At 34.4% G+C, this 24,576-nt stretch overlaps 1 pseudogene across 1 annotated transcript; it reads right to left on the bottom strand.

Moving 5' to 3' along the window:
- Window positions 1-3,057: 3,057 nt before the first annotated feature.
- On the bottom strand, window positions 3,058-5,577 carry LOC143596379 (mitogen-activated protein kinase 9-like; annotated as a pseudogene). Its single transcript, XR_013146697.1, has 10 exons — window positions 5,165-5,577; window positions 4,939-5,066; window positions 4,795-4,854; window positions 4,572-4,721; window positions 4,328-4,481; window positions 4,087-4,226; window positions 3,925-3,998; window positions 3,741-3,842; window positions 3,358-3,598; window positions 3,058-3,231 (listed from the first exon to the last, which is right to left on the bottom strand). The product of XR_013146697.1 is annotated as a mitogen-activated protein kinase 9-like (transcript).
- Between the last annotated feature and the right edge of the window lie 18,999 nt (window positions 5,578-24,576).

Below are 24,576 nucleotides of genomic sequence, written 5' to 3'. Positions count from 1 at the left end.
GATTTAAGGGGTATTTATACTCCCTTAAGCTCATGGACCTAAGGCACATTAACATCTTATTCCATCTTTTAATGTCTAAGCCCACCTTCTAATAGTTTATTTATCTAAACTGATACACTACATGTTATTGAGTAATGAAATTTCTTATATTAATATTATCAAAAGAAGGATGTTACAGAGGTTGATGCCTATGTTTCGTTGATACATTTGGTGGAGGCTGAGATTCTTTTTTGTTGGATACTTGCATTTCTACATCTTCTATAGCAGGTTTCGACACTAAAAAAATACTCTGTTATATATGTTTTAACAAAGTAATAATGTTATATGTTGTTAGTATACATACCAAAGATTCAAACTTTTTCTACGTTTCGTCCACACAGTTTCCTAATTTATGCAATACAAAAATGATTAACTTAATATGATCTAAAAACATGAAGGAAAAAACAGGTAAAATCAAACCACGTGATGGATAGATATTCCGTATCAATGTCATTGAACATCTGATCTTTAATCTAAGTTTATGAGGCGACAAACCACAACTGAATAGAGGTTTATGTGTACATTGAGTTGATTTTATTTTGATGATTTTGTAATTTGAATTGTATAATTGGGAGGACTGGTTTTATAATTTCATAGTTGATAATGTAAAATAGAACGACAGGTGTTTATAAACATTATATAAGTTTTTAGTTGCATATTTAAGTTGTACCATAATGCTTCATTGACTTGTACATTATAATCTACAAATTGGTTTTGAAATTTTTTTATATCGAAACGTCGACAAAAATAAGCACGCCGTAACGGTTGGTTCGGTTTTTTTAAGAGCATAATATATTTTAAAATATAGACGAAAGCAAAAAAAAGGTAAGTTTGTCAAAAAAATTTGATAAAGATGAGGGGTAAAATGTGTAAACATTTCTAAATATTACAAAAGTTAACTAAAGTTTAAGGATATATATTGTAAGTTTTAAGTGGTATATATTGTAAATATAAAATAATAATTAGAAGTTATGGTTAGTAGTGATTTGTGTAAAGTCAAAATTACCCTTAATTTATTTAAATTTTATGCATTGAAACTTGTACATGTTGCATTATCGATTGGACCTCTTAAAAATTGAAAGATCCTTGGGATTCTCTTTATATATAGTATAGATTATTAAGGCGATAAAACCCTGATTTGCCCGTATACGAACGAACGAACACTTCTATGAGTCTTGATTATAAATGATAAAAAGTAAAAAATAAAAATGAAAATTGAGACTTGTCCCGGATAATCTAAGGTTAGGGTCTTTTGCTTGCTATATCTAAATGTAGCATTTTAAGCCTAGAAAGCAAGTAGTAGTTGTTTAATAAGCCATGGATATTTATTTACATCACATCTATGTAAATTTATTTGTTACACGGTAACAAATACGCATGAGATAAAGTACTAAAGTACAGTATGTAAATTGGAGGATACTCACACATTGCATGATGACAACATTTAAAAATGACGTTTTAATATAAGCCATGTTCAAAGGAAATGAATTTTTGATTTTATAGTATTTCTCTTTTTAATAATGAAAGTGTAAATGGGAATATTTGGGTGAGCTTGACAAATTTGGTTGTGTAAACTAAGTTAATTTGATTTTGTGTCTTTAAAAGTTGCCCTAGTTTATTTATAGAGTTGTAGTCTTTTAGGTGATTTGGTATTTTAGATTTTTATGTTTGGATGGTTTTTGATTGGTTTCTTAATTTCTTTTACATTTTACTTTTTAATTTTTACAGTAGGGGAACTTGATCATAAAAATTGCCAAAAAAATGAGTACCAGTATTGTATACAAAAGATCAATAAAGTCCATACTAACCGACTCAAAACCTCAAAAAATGAATACCGATACCCGGTACCATTTTTCATTTCGTACTTCATAGTGTTATAGTATTCCAAACCGTCATTAGACGAAAGGATAGAACAATGTACATTCTGTTTAATGTGTGATAACCCCCCATTTTAAGAAAACACATGCCTTGGTAGAAAATATGACAAGTGAAAATCACAAAACATCCATTTTGACTTAGGAAGTTAATGAAATAGCATTCATTTTTTAAAATTACAGATAAATGCAAGCGCGACAAGTGCTTTTTGACGCTGACACGTAGTAGATTCAAAATGGCATATCAAACTACAAATTCAATCACTTTGGCACGACAGATCCTCATGGAGCAGCAAATCCATACATGACATTAGAGATCTATAACGTTGCGTCAGAGACCCATGAATAAAAAAAATAATATGAAAGTTAAAGTGGCACACGAGATTCAAAAGTAACACACATACCTTCTTACGATTCGTTGAAATAATTGAATATGTGTCCATTTTAATTTCAGTTATTATTAAACATTCTAGCATTAGATTTGGTATTCGTCCCCCGAACCATATTTAAAATAAACATGATTTATCAATCATTTGGTCTAAACTTGATTTATAAAATATGAAAAGAAAAACCCAACCCTCAACCTGCGTTGGCAATTCGTGGCTTATCGTGTTTAATAGGTCAAAGGCAACACAATTAATACAAGTATCAAACATGAAAACCAATCGTTTAACACTTAGACTTTAGTGGTGGTTCCTAGCCTGCTAATTTTAATTATTTTTTAAAAAGTATAATATTGCATAGTGTACATTTTTTTATGTTAAGAACCCAATTTGCCAGCACTCACCTCAACCATGGCTTAGAGTATTTACAGCATGATCAATTAACACTAATTGACCAGGTCATAAAATCCCCACACTGGCTCAAATTATCGAACTTTAGCACATTACCAACAACAACATTATTCACATTCCAGACACTTCTCTCAAAACCACAGTCACCTTCATACAACAATAAGTTGTGCCTTTTTCACCATATGGATCATCCTAATTGAACTAGAAATGACTACATCTTTCAGAACAATTATTAGGGATCATACAAATAGAATTTAACTTATACTACAAGTCTACAGTAGATCATCATACATGTTATTATTACAAGGTAGCAGTGTTCACAACAATAAAAACTTCAATCCAGTCACAACAGATAGCAGCACATATGCAGCGGATAAATTATCAAAGTTCACAACAGCAATATTACACAGTAGAACTAATATTAGACTCGGTCAACATCCAGAGTCAAAGCCTTGACATACAAATCAAGAACTTAGTGCTGCTAGCTTCTGTGACAGAACACTGCTCACCTCATCTCCTTGACCCTAAAAAACATACATTTATGTCAGAAAAACGAAACTTGGAAAACATCATTAAGTGTTTTTTGCAGTTATTTCAAATATTATAATTTCCCCATAATCAGTCTTAACACTGAGGTACAGAGTACTTACCTTGCAACTCCTGTTGCTGGATCCTACATATTTGGGTGTGTTAGTGGTAGAACTTCTGGGCAAGTCAGGCTTTCTAGGACTGTTTTGGATAATGTTAGAATCTTTTTTAACAGTTTTGGATTCGTTACACCTTTCGGATCTTGGCGGGCTTTGAAGAGTGGTGGCAATTGCAGCACTTGTACGCCTTTCAAAGTCGTTGATTTCATCAACTGCTTCTTCTATGGGTACACATATCCGCTCTCTTTGAAAAAATACCACACCAATTATCTCAACATACCATAATATATTAATAGTATGATATACTAACCATTTTTGCACCTATAAACTAATTTGTTCTTTATTAATTTATTACCAATTTGTTAACAATTTCTTTTCGATTGTACCTTGGCAATGATGTGTAGTGCCTTTGAAGTGGAGACTTTTTTCTTGCATTCCCTTCTTGCTCTTCAAGATCAGCAAATTTTTGCTTGAATCGTTCAATCCCACTGAAATCAGATTTAAAAAAAGGGAGGGTATTTTAGACTTCTAGGTATTTAATGATAGTCAAAAGAAAATCTTTAATCTGACCTTGGATACATGAAACTTATGTGTTCTTCACCATGAAGGTACTCTTGCAGCATTTGCGGGTGATACTCTAGAATCTGTGTGCTTAAAATATGATAGAACCATGATGAGTAAATGCATTGTAAAATGAAAGAAAATTATAAAGATCATAGAATATGACCATACCTCTCTATAAATCAACTCTCTAACATCATTCTTAGTTAATCTTCGCCTTTCAAACTCAAATTCAAGTTTTGAAATTGGCTCTTTGGATGGTTCAGATTCCAAGTTAGCTAACCCATAAAAATACGGATCAGCTAATGCCTGTAAATTTAACACCTCACAATATCAATAAACAGTAATAATAGCTTCAAGCATTCATCAAGTTAATTACTAGAAAAGCATAAAGTTTTACTAATGCTTATCTCTTCAGCAGATATTCGGTCTGCAGGATCAAATGCAATCAATTTTTCAAGTAGCCGAAGTGCCAGTGGATCAGCATTTGGGAACTTTTGTGAGAATGGAATAGGGGTTTTCTTGGGCATGCTGTTTAAATATCTTCTAGCCTTATCGTTCCGTATCTGCAGATTTTTGATAACTACTGTTATCCAGAAGCTAGAAAAGTGATAATCTTTGAATACAAGTTCAAAAAGGGATAACTTTAAACGAACCCTTGCAATGATTTCAGCAGAAGGAGAACCAAGCAAATCAGTGACAAGATCCAACTGGTGCACAACGTTCCTCCCAGGAAACAATGGCCTTCCTGTTAACATCTCAGCAAATATGCATCCTATGCTCCAGATATCAATTGCAGGAGTATACTAAAACAATCCAAATTGAGAAATGAGTACTTGAATAGCTTATGTTTCAGATAGCTAGTGTGTATATGCTTACTTTAGAGAAAAAGGAGCCACAAAGTTCAGGAGCTCGATACCATCTGGTAGCCACATAGTCCTGTAAAGATTTAAAGATCAAAACATCAGCAACTCATCAAAGATTTATGCTTTAATCATAGCTAAAACAATAAGAGAAACATACAGTCCAAAAAATTGCTGACGGGGTATCATCAAACGATGCACGGGCTAGACCAAAATCACAGATCTTTAACTTGCAATCTGCATTAGCAAGGATGTTTTTGGGCTTCAAATCTCGATGGAACGCATGTGCTGCAAAGAAAAACATACAATCGACACAAGTTAAGTAATTAACAATTCATTCAGGATAACAAAATTTTGATACAGATAGCAGTATTAAAAAGGCCTACCTGTATGTATATACTTCAAAGCTCGAAGAAGCTGATACAAGAAAAACTGATGATGTTCAGGAGTAAGATCATCATTAACCTTAATTACTTCATCAAGATCTGATTCCATCAACTCAAACACCACATAAATATCCTTGAATTCTCTTCTACAAGGAGGAAGCATAATATGCTTAATCTCAACAATGTCCGGATGTTTAAGCAGGCGAAGAAGCTTGATTTCACGAAGAATGCGAGTCGCATCAGAAACGTGCTCGAAAACATCGTTAATCTTTTTGATAGCAAACTTCTCCCCGGTGCGTATCAACCGCAGCTGCAACAACACCATAACTTCCCTTCCCTACAACTTCCTGAATCTCATACAGACTTGCTTCACCATATTCGGTGAAAAATTCCTTGCCAAGCATCGTATCTGATTCTGAGTTTATAATAGTATATCAAACAACACATAATATATTTGAAGCATAGATTGAATATTTTTGCCCCAACTAGTATGGTTAGGGTGTAAACGAGCCAAGCCCGAGCCCGAACTCGAAAAGGCTCAAGCTCAATCAGACTAACTAGACAGTCTTAAAGGAGAATTTGAAGATAAACGGAGAGATGAATGAACCTTGAAGATAGATGTGGTTGTGCTTAGCAAGCAATTTCTCGCCGACGGTGTAATGTAAAAGTATTTGATCTTCAAACCTCCAATCAAAACGCACGCCTCCTATGTCTCTCTCTGGTATTGCACAGAATAATAATAAGAATGTATCACATTCAAACCTCTATTTTATACTATCTTTAATCCATCAATCATCTATCAACTCACCTAATTATTTATTCTATATTATTTCTTTTTTCCTTTCTATGTTTATCGCCTTTTACTTTCATTTTTTATTCTTATTTATTTTCCATAAATGTTTTTTTCTTTTCAAATATCAATATATTTGTTTGGTTTATATAACCCAGACTACATGAGGGATTGGTCGATAACAATTAATACTAACCGACAACGCCAACAATAACACTACTAGGTTTAGGGTGCGGTATATGTTACATGAGCACAAATTCTTTATCTGGATCCTTAGATGTATTTTGTTGTCCAAGATCTCTAACAATTTTGGTATTCTGAACCTATGCTTATACTATCTAACTAATTATTCTTGCATCTTACTTTTCTCCAAGTAAAACAGCTAGTAAACCAAGTCAAGCCCATATTTGAAGGACCCGTCAAATAGCACGTGAACTTAAGAAGAAAGAGTCTATATTGGTCATTTGATTTAGCTCACAAAGGCGCAGAATTTATCTTCTTTATTATTATTATTATTACCATTATTCTTTATTTTTACTGTATAATGAGGCTATGATAAACAATATATGACACACTTTTACTTACTCACATCACTTGTTATTGTGCTCTAGACATCGTTTGCTTATAGTTCCCGAGTTGTATCACACTACTTAATATAACTTATGAGGCAATGGGATAATCATCCCTCCCAAAGTTTATGCTGGAGATCCCGATAGGGTTCAAGGGCTTTACCTGTACACCTTGTGTCGCCTACTCACTTTAATATACACTACATCACACACATCATATTATTAATTTGATCACAAAATTCTTTCGATAAAATTGCCCTTGCTCTTGATCATAAAAGTCATTGATCAAAATTATGGGTATGGATTATTATAATTAGTTCATAAATTAAATTGTCAAATAGATATTATTAAGCATACAGAAAATACTCAAATAACATTAAATAGAATATTATACAGTAACATAACACTAAATAGACAAAACAAAATACGCAAATTACATTTAGTTTAATAAGAAAATATTTAAGAAAACAAAACTAGGCGCGGAAAATATATGAAGTTAAAAAACATTAACTTCAACTTTCTTTTATGCTTAGAATTTGTTTTTTTTATTGTAACCAAACACAAGTAGCAAGATGCTACAAGTGGAAAAACAAGTTACAAACTAAAATGAAAGTCACTCTCCTGAAATCTAGCTAATTTTATTAACCACAAACACAAGTTTGCAATTTGTATTGATTTATTCCACAATAATAATTTAATAGAAGGGAGAATAAAGTAATGTAACGGTGGTTAAGGATGGACCAGGGAAATGGCACATTTGAAATTGTCCACTCAAACAATGTCAAACAATTATTTAGAAAACGTCAAATGTATGTATGTATGTGTGGAGAGATAACAACCTGGAAATCTCACCGTCCATTAAATCCTACGGCATATATTCAAACGCTTCGTCGACCGTATACGCGTAATCCTTATATCTAGCAGGATATATTCTATAATATTTGGTTTTTCACGTACATGCATATGAGGGTGTGAAATTATTTAGTCATGTCAATGGGTTATGAATAGCAGGGCCGGCTTAAACTTAAAACCAGGATCACAATTGTTTTTTAAAAAAAAGTCAGCCTTTTCAAATATTAACAAACGAATTTGAACAAAAAAAAACTGAAAAAAATGGCTTAGTAACAAGTAAATCGGGCCAAAATAACTGGAAAGGTTCCATTTAAGTTTAATTGGATAAAAAAAAATTGGAAAAACTACCTAGTATACCTGTCTTGACGATCTTGATGAATAGTAATGTCATACGACATTACTATCAAATAAATTATTTATTTACTTATATTTCAGAGCGACATCTTTCTTGTGTTATTGATGTTATTTTAACATACAAAACATCCTAAAATACCTATAGACTTAGTTTATTATTGCCTGTGAGCATTCTATAACACCTACTCCTTGATGATATTTATCCTCTTAGCCTTCTAAAAAGAACAATAAAAATTGTATACCGAAAGGAACTGATGCAAGCAAGCATCGTCTTAAATGGTGCGCCCTACCTTATCTCTATGACGTGCTCCGAAATGAAATATACCAATATAAATAATATACAAATATTATTATTATTATTATTATTATTATTATTATTATTATTATTATTATTATTATTATTATTATTATTATTATTATTATTATGCTGTCGGTATAGATAAGGTTTTGTTTAGATCTGGAACAGATCAAAGGTGGTAGCTTAATTGATCCTTCCTTGCATTAACATTAATAATAATAATATGAATCATCCAGACGTACGGATGCGTTGACGATGAATCGATAATCTTAAATATTAATGTCATCAGAAAGTTGATTGTGGGAACAAATGACGAACGCCGACAATTAATTAAACTATCATTCATTAGCCCTTAGCCCGATACTTGTATGTAGTTTTAGTTTGGTCAATGACACCCATAAGTTTTACTTTGGGTGCTATAAGGGCATTTGCGGTGCATAAATAAATATGTAGATTTATACTTGAGTTATGTTTGATTTTGCTTGTACGATTTCTGTTTATTATCAAAGAAGTCGAGTGAAAATCAGGTATACAACAATGACGATTATACTGTTCAGATTGCTCTTGGTAACGAACATGAAAATTATAGATGATATGATATTGGTCAAATTGCAAACATGAATTATTATATGCTAATGGGTCATAATTTGGATGATTAAAATTTAAATTTTAATTTGCTATCATTTAATTTGTATAAAAAAACAAGATATAATCTTAAAAAGGAGGCTGACATTCAAGTCCTAAAAAGTGTGTGGGTTAGTGTTAATGTTTTTCAAATGGTTAAGATTATTTTAAAGTGTTAATTCGCTTAGTAGATGTGTTTAATTGTATTTGAGATAAATCACACATATTGTTGATAAAAGTGGCACAGGATCGAAGCAAAATCGTGACAAATAAGTACTAAATTGGACTGCTTAATCTTGACAGTTGATTTCTTTTATCAAAAAGTCTAAAGAATAAAAATCGTATTAAAATCGTGTTTATTTTGTCTTCAAATGAAACATTGATTCTTGCAATATGATTGTAATGAAACGCAATATACTACATATATTCAAGATTATTATTGTTACTATGAACGGAATTTAATTTATTTTTGTTTTTGTACGAAGCTAGAGATTTGACTAATGTAAAGTGTCTAAAAAGTTTATAATAACTAATAAGTTAAAGTTAAGCCTAACTCAAGTTGGATAAATTAGTTAAGTGTGGTCAAACTTATTTTTTATGTACATCGCTATATATTTGACTAATGTCAAGTGTCTAAAAAGTTTAATAAATTAAAGTTAAGTCTAACTCAAGTTGGATGAATTAATTAAGTGTGGTCAAATGAGGGGATGGTTTGTCAATATATCTTGCTGAAACAATTAGAGGGTGTCAATAGTCTTTTACTACAAGTAGGTTGAATTTTACATTACACGTTGCATATGATAGGTTGGATTTTACGTTACACGTTACGTATGGTGTAGATTAGAATGTTAGATTGCGCTTAAAGATAGAGATGGGTTTGGGCCATGGGACCTAATCTAGCCCGCAATGCCCACCTTCCCTTTAAGTATGTTCTCTATAAGTCAATACACATATTTATGCTACTTGTACATTAGGTTACCGTATGCTCGATAATGACTTAATCATCAAAGAGTGTTCCCGAGACTACAACTCTAGACCTTTTTTACCAGATGCGTATTCGGGGAATGTTAGAACCGGTCCATCACACTCCACTATCTAACCTACCATAAAGCAACAACATACAAGTTACTTCAAATATATCGAGGTCTAAATAATTAACTAATTTTCATGTCCACATTTCCATCAATATCTTAAAATCGGCCGCGGTTAATAATGAGTGACTAATCATATTGATATTGTTCTTTTAATAAGGTTCTATTCATGTGTTGTGCTACATCCACATGACTTCATATATACAAGGTCTAAATAACCAAGATTCTCTTCATACTTTGTGATACTTCGTTCTAAAGATGACTATATTCAAAAATGAACTTTTAGTGTGAACAATGATATGTTGTGTGAAATTAATTAATAATATGGATATGAATTTGTGTTTTCAACTGTCAATGACCAGGTTAAAATCGTTAATTTCGAGTGTCATCAACTCTAAAAATCTTCAGTGTTTTTAGTGGACTAAAAATATATATAGGGGTCCACTTGGTTTAGAGTAAATTACAAATAACATTGATCATGGTAACTTGTGACTTGTGAGCTAGCTACAGCCTACATGAATGAGTGTATAGGTTTTGAACTTCAGTAATGTGGGCTGGCATTGTGAGTATAAATCGAAAGGTGGGCTAAGCCACTTATCTTCTTGGGCTAAAACCCAATATAGTTTTATCTGTATATAATTCAGTTTTCATATTGTTACCTAAATATTAGAGGTGAAAAAAAAACTCGAACCTGGAACCGGACCCGAAATAAAAATCCGGAACCTGTATTTTAATACCCGAACCCGTACCCGACCCTACCTGTAGGGTTAGGATAGGATATGCATTTTGGCACTAAAACCCGGACACGGACCATGCCCGATTTGTACTTGGTAATACCCGAAAACCCGAACCGGTTCCAGGTTCCATCCCTGGAACCGGGTTTTTTCAATACCCGAAACCTGGTTTTTCAAATACCCGATGTATACCCGAAAAATACCTTAAAATTACCCGAAAAATACCCTTAAAAGTGCAAACTTTTTAAAAATCTAATCTATAACTGAAAATACCTTGAAAACAACCCGAAAAAAACCCGTAAATAGAGTTTTTTCAATACCCGATAATAGGGCATTCAAATACCCGGTTCTATACCCGACCCGAACCCGATGCATAGGGTATGGTTTTTAGAGAAAATACCCGACCCGAATCCGTCCCAAGTATCACCAATACCCGGTCATACCCGAACCCGGGTATTTAAAAAACCCTATTTGTGCACCTCTACCTAAATATAGATTTACTAGTTTTTATCCCCCGTATTACGGGGCTAATTTACATTATTCATTTTAAATATTTATATATTTTTTTGGAGTTTAACTTTATTTATTGTAAGGAAATTAATAATATACTTAGAGTTTGATTATAAAAGGGTTTCACAAATAACTAAGATGTTATAACCCGGTTAAAAAACTATATAGGTTTGGTGAGACCCAAGACCCGCTTATTTTTTTTACTATAAAGTTGTTTCTTAATTATAAATAATATCTTTTAAAAAAATCATATAATAATTTTTAGTATATCCATATTTTATAGGATTTTCACATCAATAATTTGGTGAGATTAATTTTTAATTTAATGAGATGTTATAACCCGTTTAAGGAATATCTAGGTTTGGTAAGATCCATACCCGCGAATTCGGGTCAATGCATAAGAAGCCTCTATTTACAAATAATGTAATCTGGTGGCTTGAGAAAATGTATGTAACAACCAGAGAGCTTTTAAAGATTTCGTTTATATATATATATATACTAGTTTTTGTCCCCCGTATTACGGGGGTTGTTTTACATTATTCGTTTATAATATTTATATATTTTTTATTTTAATTTTATTTATTGTACAGAAGTTAATAATATACTTAGTATTTGATGATGAAAGAGTTTCACAAATAAGTGAGATTTTATAACCCGGTTTAAAAGTTATTTGGGTTTGGTGAGACTCATGACCCGCTAAAATTGTTTCTTAATTATAAAATAATACATATCTTTTTTTTAAAGAAATTAGATATTAAATTGTAGTATATCCCTATTTTATATGAATTCTTATATCAAATATATATTTGGTGAGATTAATTTTTAATTTAATGAGATGTTATAACCCGTCTTTAGGTTATCTGAGTTTGCTGAAACCAATACCCGTGAATTCGGGTCAAATGTATGAGAAGTCTTAATTTATAAATAATACAATCTGGTGGCAGAAATTGATTAGAATATGAATAATAATAATTTGGGGAAAATATAAATTAATGGAGAGAGAGAGAGAGAGAGAGAGAGAGAGAACCCATGACGTTGAAATTAGAGATGGTTAGGAATTACTTATGACCCATGTAAGAGTTATTAGTGGTGGTGGGGGTATTTGTGTGAGCTTTGTGGAAAGGTCTAGTGAGTTTTGGTTATGGAGGGGATATGAAGAATGAAAACATATGTTTAGGATTTGAGGAAACAGAATTGATTAAGTGGAGTTTTTATGACCCGTTTAAGAGCCGGGTTAAATTAATAAGAGCTCACTATTTAAAAATCAAACAAATCTGTTGACTCTAAAAAATGGAAAGCTACCACATCGCAAAACATAATATTTTTATGTTTTCGTTTATATATATTATAGATTATAGATTTCGATAAAACACCCCACATATGACATGCGACATGCCCATACACTCTTTGATATTGTTAGATGTTATTGCAAGTAAAATTAGAATACTATTTATATATCTTTAATAACTTTTTAACACCCTTTATACTTGAGAATTCTAATTAATAGCAAACTTCTAAAAAAATATAATTACAAAAAATAAAAATGTAATCAATAAGTATTTGTATGTAATAATATCACGCTTTACACGTTTCTTTTGGCCATGCATTAAAAATCATTGGAGGATGGGAGGTGGGGTATGATAATATGATGTTTTACCTAATTTATTAATTTATAAAAATTATAAAAAAAATGTATCATGAAACATTTATTAAAAATATTTCACTCCATATCTCGCCCCACAAAAGCACAACCATATTTCAGATCTCGTCCCATCACAATACATCTAACTTGACGTATAATATGAAAGTTCTACCATTATTCTTTTCACATCTCACACCTCACATCCTCCTCAGCACAATGTCTTAAAATAAAAACATATGAGATCAATATTAACTTAGTTTGAGCCTTCTTTTCAAAATCGAGCTCAACCGAGCTCAACTCACAAGGCAACCTTAAGGATCAATATCGTTTCATCAATTGCTCGTATTAGTATATGTGAAGAGCTTAAACGAGTTAAGAGAGGACTGGGCACCCATATGGGTAGGGTGTGTGTCTTCCAAACCACATCACAACATCACCCCATCTCATGTGGGTAAAGTGCATTGCTTAATTTAATGGCAAATGTTTGCCACACAAAATTGATTCATTGTTGACCATTGAAGAATTAAAAAGAATTAATAAAGTTCTAAGGTACTTGTGGGTAGGTGCTGTCAGCTGCCTATAAGTTTATGGTTTGTGGGTAATTAAGGGTAGAAATGAGGTGATAGCACATGATTGACCAATGCATGAGTAATACCCATAAACGCCCTTTATCCTCTAATGCTCGGTTCAATCACACTTATTTAGGGAGCTTAAGAAAGCTAAAGTTCTAGTGTTTTAAGATTGGCTATTTAAGTATAAAGCCACATGTACAAAAGATCATGAGAAGATGAATAGGTGATGATGGTAGAGGCAAAGGTGGCGGGATGTGGGACGACGGCATCAATTGTGTGCGATCAGTAGGTGGTGGTTGGAGCGAGAGATCAATTTTTATTTTTTAATCTATTTAATAAATTTAAATTGCCATGTTTCAAAATATTTTTTATAACGACGACTTTCTTTTATTTAGGTTATCGCACTCTCTAAATTGGGAGAGCCCTGATGCCCTATTTTGGTTAGACTATGTTGTCTTAACCATACCCACACTAGTTTCAGAGTTTGGCTTGGGCGTTCCTCTGAAAAACCATACCGCCGGTTGCCACTTGACAGTCGTTGTGCCGTCACAAAATTAGAATTCTCTGGCGTAACAACGGTGGGACGGATTCCCAACTGGGTCTCGAAATCCAACATGACAACCTTGTACAAGGCCTAACTCAAATCCTTCATTGTCAATGTATAACCAAAGTGACACAAGTAGGATTTGAATCTCCACTGAATACTAAAGAACCCAATCATTCATACGGTACTACCACTACCAAAAGTAGGGGATAATTATCACGTTTCAATTTCTTTATAAAACTTTAAACCCACCATTAATTTTTTACTAAATTACTTTTTTTTATAATTCAAGCACTTCCAAGCAACAAAGTTACTATTTTGTGCCTTTCGGGAAAAAAATGCAATATTCTATTGACAGATAGTATTCAAAATCTTTTCTTGCACTTTATCCATTTTATTTATATATCATTAACCAATGTATGAAACACAACCTTAATGTCTTAAGACTGTCCGTTGTGGGGGGCATACACTTTTTGTCACGTCACCCGCAAACATCATAACGGGTGTCAGCGAAAGAGAGGCGCAGACAGGCAACCGCGATGCGGTTAGCGGCAACAAACTAGAGATGAAGTGGGGATGTTCTTTGAATGTTGTGCCAGGTTGGGGAGAATAATTTAGGTATATGGGGGTGGGGGTGGGGGTGGGAGTGGGGTGGGGTGGGGGAGCCTAAATTTTGACTAGTGGCTGTATTTTTCGGTGAAACACAAGAGATGAAGATGGGAGAATCGGAGATGATCTAATTTTTGTTGGGTTTGGATTTTTATTTATTTATTTTTTTCTTTGGAAGGCTTATATTGGGGAGAAATTCCCAAAGTAGCCCTTCTTTTGAGAGAGAAAAAATAGCCAATTTTTTGTTTAAAATCCGGATATAGCCCTCTAAATCTCGAGACGACACATTGGGAATCGATCCGACCAGATTCAAAATGATTTAAATCTCATCAGCTCTGTCCAAATTTTAAGTAATCTCGCCTTCCAAAACCAAATTTTAGGAAATCTCGTATGCTTTGTCCACTTTTAAGGAATTGTTTTTTGTCTTTTTCTTTAACACTATCTCTCTTTCTCTCTCTTCTTAATTTCTCTCTATCATTTTCATCGTCTTCCTTAAAAAAACCTCCAACCATGTAAACCGTATTGGGTCCTGGCGACGTTTTGAACCGTGTTTTGTCACACCCTAACCTACAGCGGATGGCTGGACTACATTAGTTTTTAGGGTTTAGAGATGTGTTTTTTATTGAATATTGAGTGTTATAATGCATTTATGAAAAAATCCACTTGATTAGGAAACATAATAAGGTAGTAATGAGAAAATCAGGTATAATAACTAACCAAATTCGGGTTGGACAACAAAAAAACGAACTAGTATGTTTTACAACATTAATTTAGATATCTTTGAGCCTAAGTTTTGTTAATTTAGTCGAAAATATGCAAAACTAGTCTCTGTACTTCCATAAATACGATTTTTAGCCGTTTTAAATGATTTTAAAGGTTTGTAAGCATAGTTTAACGAATGAATCATTCAATTACAATGACTTATTCAATTACAATGGATCATTCAATTACTATGACTCATTCATTTATAATGAATCATTCAATTACAATGACTCATTCAATTACAATGGACTTATTAGAATACATTATGATAATTAGAATACAATATGATCATTTGAATACAAATGTATTCTAACACAAATGTATTCTAATACCATTCGAATACAAGGTATTCAAATACAATGCTATTAGAATAGACTAGACTTAACCATTTTTGGTTGAAATATGAATAATATGAACATGACCTATATTGATACATGTAATTAATATACAGTTAGTAGAGCTCAGTTAAAGAAAGGAATAACTGTGAACGAAGAACGTAACAGGATCCATGTGAGTTTCTAGCCCCATTCGTTGTTATATTTTCGGGGCTGTGTGCATACTAGATGTGATTAGTTAATACCATTATATTAAATGATAAGTGTATGCCATATATGTTATGTGATAGATATGAATGTTTGCTTGTCGGTACATGAACGATCTTCGGATATTGCATGTATTGCCAGGGTTATAATTAAAGATATGGATGTTATATATGTATGGATGATATATGTATGTTATGAATGAATATAAAGGGATGACAAGGTACAGAAGAAAGGTACCGAGCCCTAATAATACTCGAGGTAGAAAGGTACCGAGCCCTAATAATAGTCGAGGTAGAAAGGGACCGAGCCCTAATAATACTCGAGGTAGAAAGGGACCGGACCCTAATAATATTCGAGGCAGAAAAGGGAATGGACCCTAATAATATTCAGGCAGAAAAGGGACCGAACCCTAATAATACTCAAGGCAGTAGGGCGTAATGCTCTTTAAAATGAATAAGTATGTAAAGTATGAATAGATGTAAAGTATGTAAAGAAAGAAGGGAAGAAAGGGAGAAGGTATATACTCATGTATGTACGAAAGTAAGATAAGTAAGTTAAGTATATAATACGTATCTACGGATGCGTATGTATAAGTATGTGAAAGTATTGTATGTTATTTAATTATCTATAACTCACTCAGCGTAGCTGACTTTTAGTATGCACGCATGTGAGTAGGATGAGGCAACTAGCTTGAGGGGGGACACGTGGTGGAAGAATAAGAAGCTGACATCAGAAGACTCAAGATGTTTTTATGATTAATGTTTTATAAATGAAAGACAAAGATGTTTGTTTAAGACAAGTTATGAAATGTTATGAATGTTTAATAAAAGTTTTAATATTTCGCGAAAGTTTTAATTAACTCTGATTTATAGAATTGTGTTTATGAGTAAATCTAACGTTTAAATTAGGGCACCGGCAACGGGGCCTTACAACACGTCAGAATCTTCTAGAAAAAGGGGCTCGCCGCGCCACGCGACGAGATAAAGAAGTTTGGCCGCGTTACGCGGCAACACAATATATCCTCGTCGCGTCACGCGACGAGGTTCCTTCTCCTGGTCGCATGACGCGACCAGGTTTCTCTAGTCCGGTTCTTTTCCCTGTTCGACCGGTTCTTCTACTAGTTCATTCCGGTTTAAACCAGATTTGTCCCGGTTCTTCGTTTTAACTCGTTTAAGCTCCTTTTCGACTATTTATCACACCCAAGACCTTCAAAACTTCATTTAGTTAGTGATATATCAATTCTAAGAGAAAATTAATCATAAATCATCAAATACGGTATAAAATTATCATGGGAAACATATATAAATAACTGTATATCAAATATCCCCACACTTACTATTTTTTCGTCCCTGAAAAAGTCTAACGCAGTGGATCAGAATCAAAAAGTATAGTCTAAAAAACATATAGATTAATTTAAGGTTTTAGAAGAATGCAAAAACCACGATCACCGATATTGTTGTCCACTTAAACCCATGCCCTGATTTTTACTGGGATAAATAAAATCCAACAATTATGATTACTCTGTGGTTTACCAAATTAAGACCCGCTTATTTTCAGCTTTTACCGAACCAAACCACCCCATCTTGACTTAAACCTCAAAATTAGCAGATTTAAAACTTTTGTTGCTCTATTTTTTCATGAATAGTTAAGACGATCAAGGGTATTGTTTATCCACCTAAGCTTTAACATCAAAGTCTACCAAGCAGCCAAGATACGATAAATGTATAATTAATTAATAGCTAGTGTTTCCCACAACATGACATACCCCCCTTATCAAGCAATACCCCGAACCATCACCATAAGTGAGCATGCAAAATTTCATTTGTAAGGTTTACATGTAGCGTGTCCCTTGTAGTTCGTTTTTTAATGGTAATGAGACGAGAGCAAGGGGACCCTACATGGCTAACAGCGTGGATGATCAAGTCAGTAGTGTATTTGTACTTTTAGTACGTAGTGATCATGTTTATTGTCTTATGTGGCAGAAAACTGCGGGTTTGCTCTTTTATAGCTTTATTTTAAATATCCACAATCCCACTTAGGAATTGTGAATACACAGATGAATTGACTGCATACAGACCAATGGTCTCCGGACCCGAGGCATCCCATCAATACACGAATTAAGGTTTTAAAACCATACGCCAATGAAGTGTAAAATACTAAAAGTAAGCAATTTAAGATTTATGTCACCGGCTACACGGCATACTCTACCGTTAAACCTACCCAGCATCATATGATTACGTATTCATATTTAAAATTTATAATATTTATAACATTAAAATTTCATACAAAAAATTGAGGCTTGAGTATGGCCCGACCTTTCATTACTTATCTTCCACGGAAAAAAACGCTTTACCCACAAAAGATTTCCGTTTACCCATTTTATCAAATTGCCATTTCATTCTCAAGACTGAGCCTACTGACACATCCCAAGTTAAGTGAATTTTATTTTATATTTTCTCATATTATTAGTAGTTTGAAAAACAAATTTTCGATAAATATCAGCATGTCCCACTTTAACGCAAAAAACTGTATTCAAGGGACATTTTTTTTTTCAAAATTTTAAACATTTTTTTAAACGAAAATAAAAACAAAACTAGAATTAGTTTAAACACTTGTGTCCCATCCCCACACTTAAATATTGCATTGTCCTCAATGCAGGCACAGGAAACACGGCTCAAAAAGAAAATTAAAAACAAAAACTAAAATTATAAAAATAAAAACAAAAACCTAAAAAATAAAAACATAAAAATAAAAACAAAAAAACATAAAAACGAAGTACAATGGAAAAGACTTAGCTGGTAATATGCGAGACTGTCAATGTGCCAGTCTATTTCCATGGATGCTCTCCTTACCGAGTGTTCACCATGAATTAGCAACTCATTCTCTCTTTTTGAACGGACACGGTCACTCCTCTCGACCATCCTAAGTAACATCAAACACAAAATCTAAAAAATAAATGTTACTTATAAGTCTTAAACAGTCACCAAACTCCAACCCTCCTACCCAACCAACTAGTCTAGAATAATATCAGTACATACCAAATAAAAATAAAAACAACATAAAAAGAAAAATAAAAACATCCTAGATAGATAAAAGATACGAACTCCCAAAGCTCGTGCGTCGTCCCCACACTCAGTCTTCGTCCTCTTCTTCTTCCTCCTCTGAACTCTGCTTATACGTTCGATATGGATTTTCATTATCAAACTCTGGATCACCCGGTACGTAAAACGGTGCCCTATAACCATAACCCGAACCACCCGGGGCCCTCGAACCACTCGGACCCGCAACATCCGGCTGTCAAAGATAATTAGGCAAACCAATACTCAACCCAGTCATCAAATGCCTTAACGTGTCATCCTGCCTCTGCTGATTTTCTCTCATAATCCGCCACAAATCATCACACTGCTCAGTCATATATCCCCTTATATGGTGAAACCCGGACTCCATCCGGTCATACAACGACTCTAAAGTAAGTGTCTCTAGACGGGGCTCTCGAAACGGATGCTGAATAGCGGGCCTCTCAAATCGATGAAGAGGTCTCTGGTGACGTGTTGGCATACCGACCTGCATACTCATAGCAGCCTCAGAACCCTCCGGTGGGTGAACCTGTGGACCCCTTTTCTCCTCCTCCCACTCAAGTGGATCAAATGGTTTTAAGATACTCGCCAACCTTAATTCATGAATCCCCATTAACTCTACCACATGCCCCTTTCTCAAGTAATCTTCCTTATACTTATCAAATACTCCCAAACTTTAAGCAATTAAAGTCACATATGGGCCCGTGTCAAGTTTCGCCCGCTTTTTCACGCCTCCCCGTCTAGTTCGATGGAATGAACATGCCAACACACTCGCCAAATTAATTAGCCTCTTCTAAACTATAACCAATAAACAAAATAAATCAAGCCAATTAATTTTATTATCCTCCGAACCTCTCCCTATCAACGTGGACGCTATAATCTTGTGTATATACTGAAGGACTGGGTCACGAATATCTGAACTTACCAAACTACCTGAAAACTGAGTACTCGCTATGGTATTCCAAAATGCAGCCAAATCACTACTTACAAAACTTTTCTGTTTCGGGTGTTTAAAAGCACCCCTAACTCGTCTGAAACTCTGATGACTCAACTTCTGCTTGCGTATAAAATTGACTCTTCACCCCAAACTCGGAAATGGTCATCTGATAAGTCTTTCTACCCAATGCAAACGACACAACATCCTTCTGACCAAAATTCCCATCTTTATACTTGAAAGTTCACAAAAACTCCAATGTTAATTCTTGATATTGTGGTGCATCTATACATAACATGGCTTAAAATTTCAGACCCAACAAATCTTCTCAACACGATCTCTTTGACCAATCTTATCCAACATTCGCCAATCAATAGTCTTTAATGTCCACAAATCTGTGAGAAGTAAACTTTTCAATTTTGAACGTTCTTTCGTGTCCATAGCAAACTGAAGTAACGGGCAAAGTAAGGGATTCGTAATTTTTATTGTTGGAACCACTTCTTCTTCTATGTAACTTATTTTTCTTTCTTCGGTTGAGCCAACACTATCTTCGTTGGCCCGCCTTGTGGGCGCGGACCGGACCTCGTTTTCTCTTAACAACTCCGCACGATAAACTTTCACCTGACATCCTCTCCCAACACTTTAATTATCCTTAATTAACCTTAAGTTCCAAACAAACAAACACTGAGTCAAACGAATGGAAAACCAAAAAAATTCAAATTATGTGTGTCACTTAAAATATGTTTTTCAGCTCATTTCGACCTCCGAAAATCAATGTTCAAACTTCCCAAGCCAACCTGCAACACTAAATATATACGGTTTAACCCGAACCAACCCAACCATAACCTGAAAGCTGAAACAAAATCCAACTCATACCAACCGGCAACCATAACATTAACCAAACATCCTAACAAAACCCAACAAGTAACTATAACAAAGACTTGAAAGAAAAACTAAACTAAACATATAATACAAGAAAATGTAAAAAATAAAAAATAAAATAATAATAATAAATAAATAAAAGAAATCATACCTTTTAAGTTGAGTACATAAGGGATATTAATCAAATATAAAAAAACTTCGGAGTGTGGGCAACAACTCGGTTTATGGTTAAAAAGTGAAATTAGTGAAGGAGTCACGGTAGTAGGGTATCATGATGATAATTTATGGTTTTAATTTGGTGATAAATGGTGATGTAATGGAGGTTTGGGAGGTGAAGGAAATAAGGTTACGTGAGTTCGGAAGAGAGTGAGTAAACAAAAGAAATAAAAAGAATAATAATAAACTGTGGTGGTGGTTAGGTGAATATGCAGAGGTTGAATAATTCAAAAAAAACTAGTTTGTTTTGTGTTTAATGGCGACACGCGAGAACAACAACTACAACCGCCACGTTACGCGGCGACGCTTCTTGTGTAAAATAATTGCCACGTTGAGCGGTCATAGCGATATACTTCATGGGGCTCAGTGTCATTTGTTTACTTGAGACATCATGAGAATAGGAAGGCTTGTTCTCATCGCGCAACGCGACGAAGGTGTTTTTACAGAATGTTTTTATAAATTTTGAAGCATTTTATAAATATTATTAAGCCTTCCTATATCCTATAATACTTACCTGGAGCTCCGCTGTTTCGATGATCCCTTCTCCATAATGGTAATGATTCCTTGAAAACGACTCAACGACACAAAAAAAACTACGAAAAATTATTGTTAGTGACTCAAACAAAATTAAAATGCAAAATAAAAATGAAAATAAAATAAAATAAAATATACAAACTCTACACTTGAGTTCTCACTCAAGAACCCGTTCGATGATTTAGTTCGATGTATCGAGGGGAGTTTCCTCCACCTCGATTGAATACTTCGGCCCTCCAAGATAATGCTTTAAACGATGGCCATTCACTTTTCACGAAGTTCCATTGTCTGGATTCTCTAGCACCACCGCACCATACGAGAACACTTCTTTCACCAAATACGGTCCAGTCCACTTTGATCTCAATTTTCCTGCAAATAACTTCAAACGAGAGTTAAAAATAATACTTTATCACATTTCTTGAAGTTTTTACCTCCCTTTAAACGTTGATCCTGCAACACTTTCGTCTTTTCCTTGATATCCAATGATCGAGAATGTGCCGCATCACGAAGTTCACCCAACTCATGAATTGGAAAATATCTCCTCCTTGCGACCTCAGTAAGATCAACATTAACCGTTTTCAATGCCTAAAACGCACGGTGCTCTAACTCAATGGGAAGATGACATGCTTTAACGTAAACTAGTATAAACGGTGTAGTACCCAACGACGTCTTGTACGTGGTTCTCAATGCCCATAGCGCGTTATCCAATTTCTCCGACCAATCTTTCCGACTTATTCCCACCGTCTTCTCCAAAATTCTCTTCACCCCTCTATTTGCGTTCTTGACTTGACCATTCGTTTGAGGATGGTAACTGGTAGAGGTGCGATGAGTAACTCCATAACGAGCTAATGCTTTCTCCATGATGGCATTGCAAAAATTAGTACCTCGATCACTAATAATCGCCCGTGGATTCCCGAAATGAGTAAAAAACTTCTTAAGAAACTTCACAACCACTCTAGCATCATTCGTGGCCAATGCTTGGGATTCAACCCACATGGAAACATAATTTATCGTCACTAGAATATACTCGTGACCATCGGAAACGGGAAACGGTCCCATAAAATCGATGCGCCAAACATAAAAAATTTCAAGAGTTTGTATGGGGTTTGAGGCATCTCATTTTTCGATGAAATATTACCGGTGCGTTGACAAGCATCACATGTTTTAACGAACTCCACCGCATCTTTAACAACCGACGGCCAATAAAAATCACTATCAAATACCTTCTGGGCCGTGGCATGCGCTCCATGATGACCTACCGTCAAAACTTCATGAACATGTTTTAAGATATCCAAACCTTCTTCCTTTGTCACACATCTTCTAAGAATTCGGTCACCACCAATCTTGAAAAGAAAAAGATCATCCCAAACATACCAAGTCACATCCCGAAAAAACTTCTTATTTTGTTGCATAGTCATCCCTTTCAACACAAGGCCGGTAGATAAATAATTAGAAAAATAGGTAAACCATGGCAAACCTTGCTTTTCAGCAGCAACAAAATCAATTGACTTATGCGGAAATCTATCTCCAATCTTTTCCTCACGAATCTCTTCTCTCTTCGGATCTTCTAAACGGTAAAGATGATCCGCCTCAACATTCTCCGCCCCTTCTTGTCTTTGGTTTCTATGTCAAACTCGGAAAGTAAAGAATCCACTGTATGAGACGCGGCTTCGCGTCTTTCTTGTGAAAGGGAAAATGCAAAGCTGCATGATTGGTAAAAACGGTGGTCTTCGAAAGCATAATATAGGACCGGAACTTGTCAAATGCAAACACAATGGCTAAAAGTTCCTTTTTGGTGGTGGTGTAGTTCCCTTGGGCATCATTCAATGTCTTTCTTGCATAACAAATTGGGTGAAAATGTTTCTCACGCCTTTGCCCCCAAACCGCCCCGACAGCATTGTCGCTCGCATCGCACATGAGCTCAAACAGCAAGTTCCAATCCGGTAACACGAGAATAGGAGCACTCACGAGTTGCACTTTCAAAAAATTGAATGCCTTCAAACACTCTTCTTCGAACATAAAATGGACATCTTTCTCTAGTAATCAGGTCATTGGGCGTGTAATTTTGGAAAAGTATTTGATAAACCGCTGGTAAAAACCCGCATGACCAAGAAAACTCCGTATAGCCTTAACATTTGTCGGTGGAGGAAGCCTACTAATTGTGTCAATCTTTGCCCGATCCACCTCTATACCATCTCTTGAAATTTTATGACCCAACACTATCCCTTCCGTCACCATAAAGTGGCACTTTTCCCAATTCAACATCAACTTCGTTTTAATGCACCTTTTCAACATCCTCTCTAGATTACCCAAACATTGATCGAAAAAATTACCGTACACCGAAAAATCATCCACAAATACCTCCATGGACATCTCTATCATATCCTGAAAAATCGCCACCATACAACGCTGAAAGGTAGCCGGAGTGTAACACCCCGGCTAAAGCGGAATACGCCCGAGTGTGATGTACAGATTGCTCAAAACACACGTGACACTATTAAGTGACGATATTATCATTAATTAATTTAAACATCAAGTACACAAGTTTGTAACAAGAACTAAAAAGAAAAAACAAGAACAATTAACAACTTGTCCATTTATTAATATAACCTAAGTCCTAGTGTCTTCTCTGTTTCATCCTCTAATAATTGTACCTGTAACATATTAGGGGTGTTCACGGTTCGGTTTAAAACCGTGAAACCGCCCAAACTGGTTATCGGTTTGGTTTCCCGGTTGGTTTTTTTCTTAACTTTCGGTCGGTCGGTTTGAAAATTTTCAAACCATAGTAAACGGTTTGGTTTACGGTTTGTACCGAAAACCAACCGTATAAAACCGGACCGGACCATATGATTTAATCATATATATTTTTTATATTATATATATGTGTAAATAAATATATTACTAGACACATATAACATTCTATATTATTAATATGCATATATAAATATCAGTGAATAAATATTGACAGTATCTAAAACAAAGTGGGCTAAGCCCAAGTCCAAAATGCAAGAAACATTGTTAGGTCTTTAAATATTTTAACTAAGAACAAAATCGGTAGTTGTTTATTAAATTTAATAATTTATCGAGAACTTTTCAATAAAATATCAAAAATTATTTTAGATAATTTATAGAAAATTATGACATGCCCAAACCGTGAAACCAAACCGGAACCAAACCGTTAATAACGGTTCGGTTTGGTTCGGTTTAAGAGTTTAATGGTTTGGTTTGGTTACGGTTTAACCTAAAAACCGTGAAAACCAGACCGTGAACAACCCT

Source organism: Bidens hawaiensis, unplaced genomic scaffold, assembly GCF_021521415.1.
Source record: "Bidens hawaiensis isolate Kalapana, Puna unplaced genomic scaffold, B.hawaiensis_p1.1 tig00046316_1, whole genome shotgun sequence".
NCBI classification, from domain to species: Eukaryota; Viridiplantae; Streptophyta; class Magnoliopsida; order Asterales; family Asteraceae; genus Bidens; species Bidens hawaiensis.
This window is presented reverse-complemented; position numbering and strand designations above follow the sequence as displayed.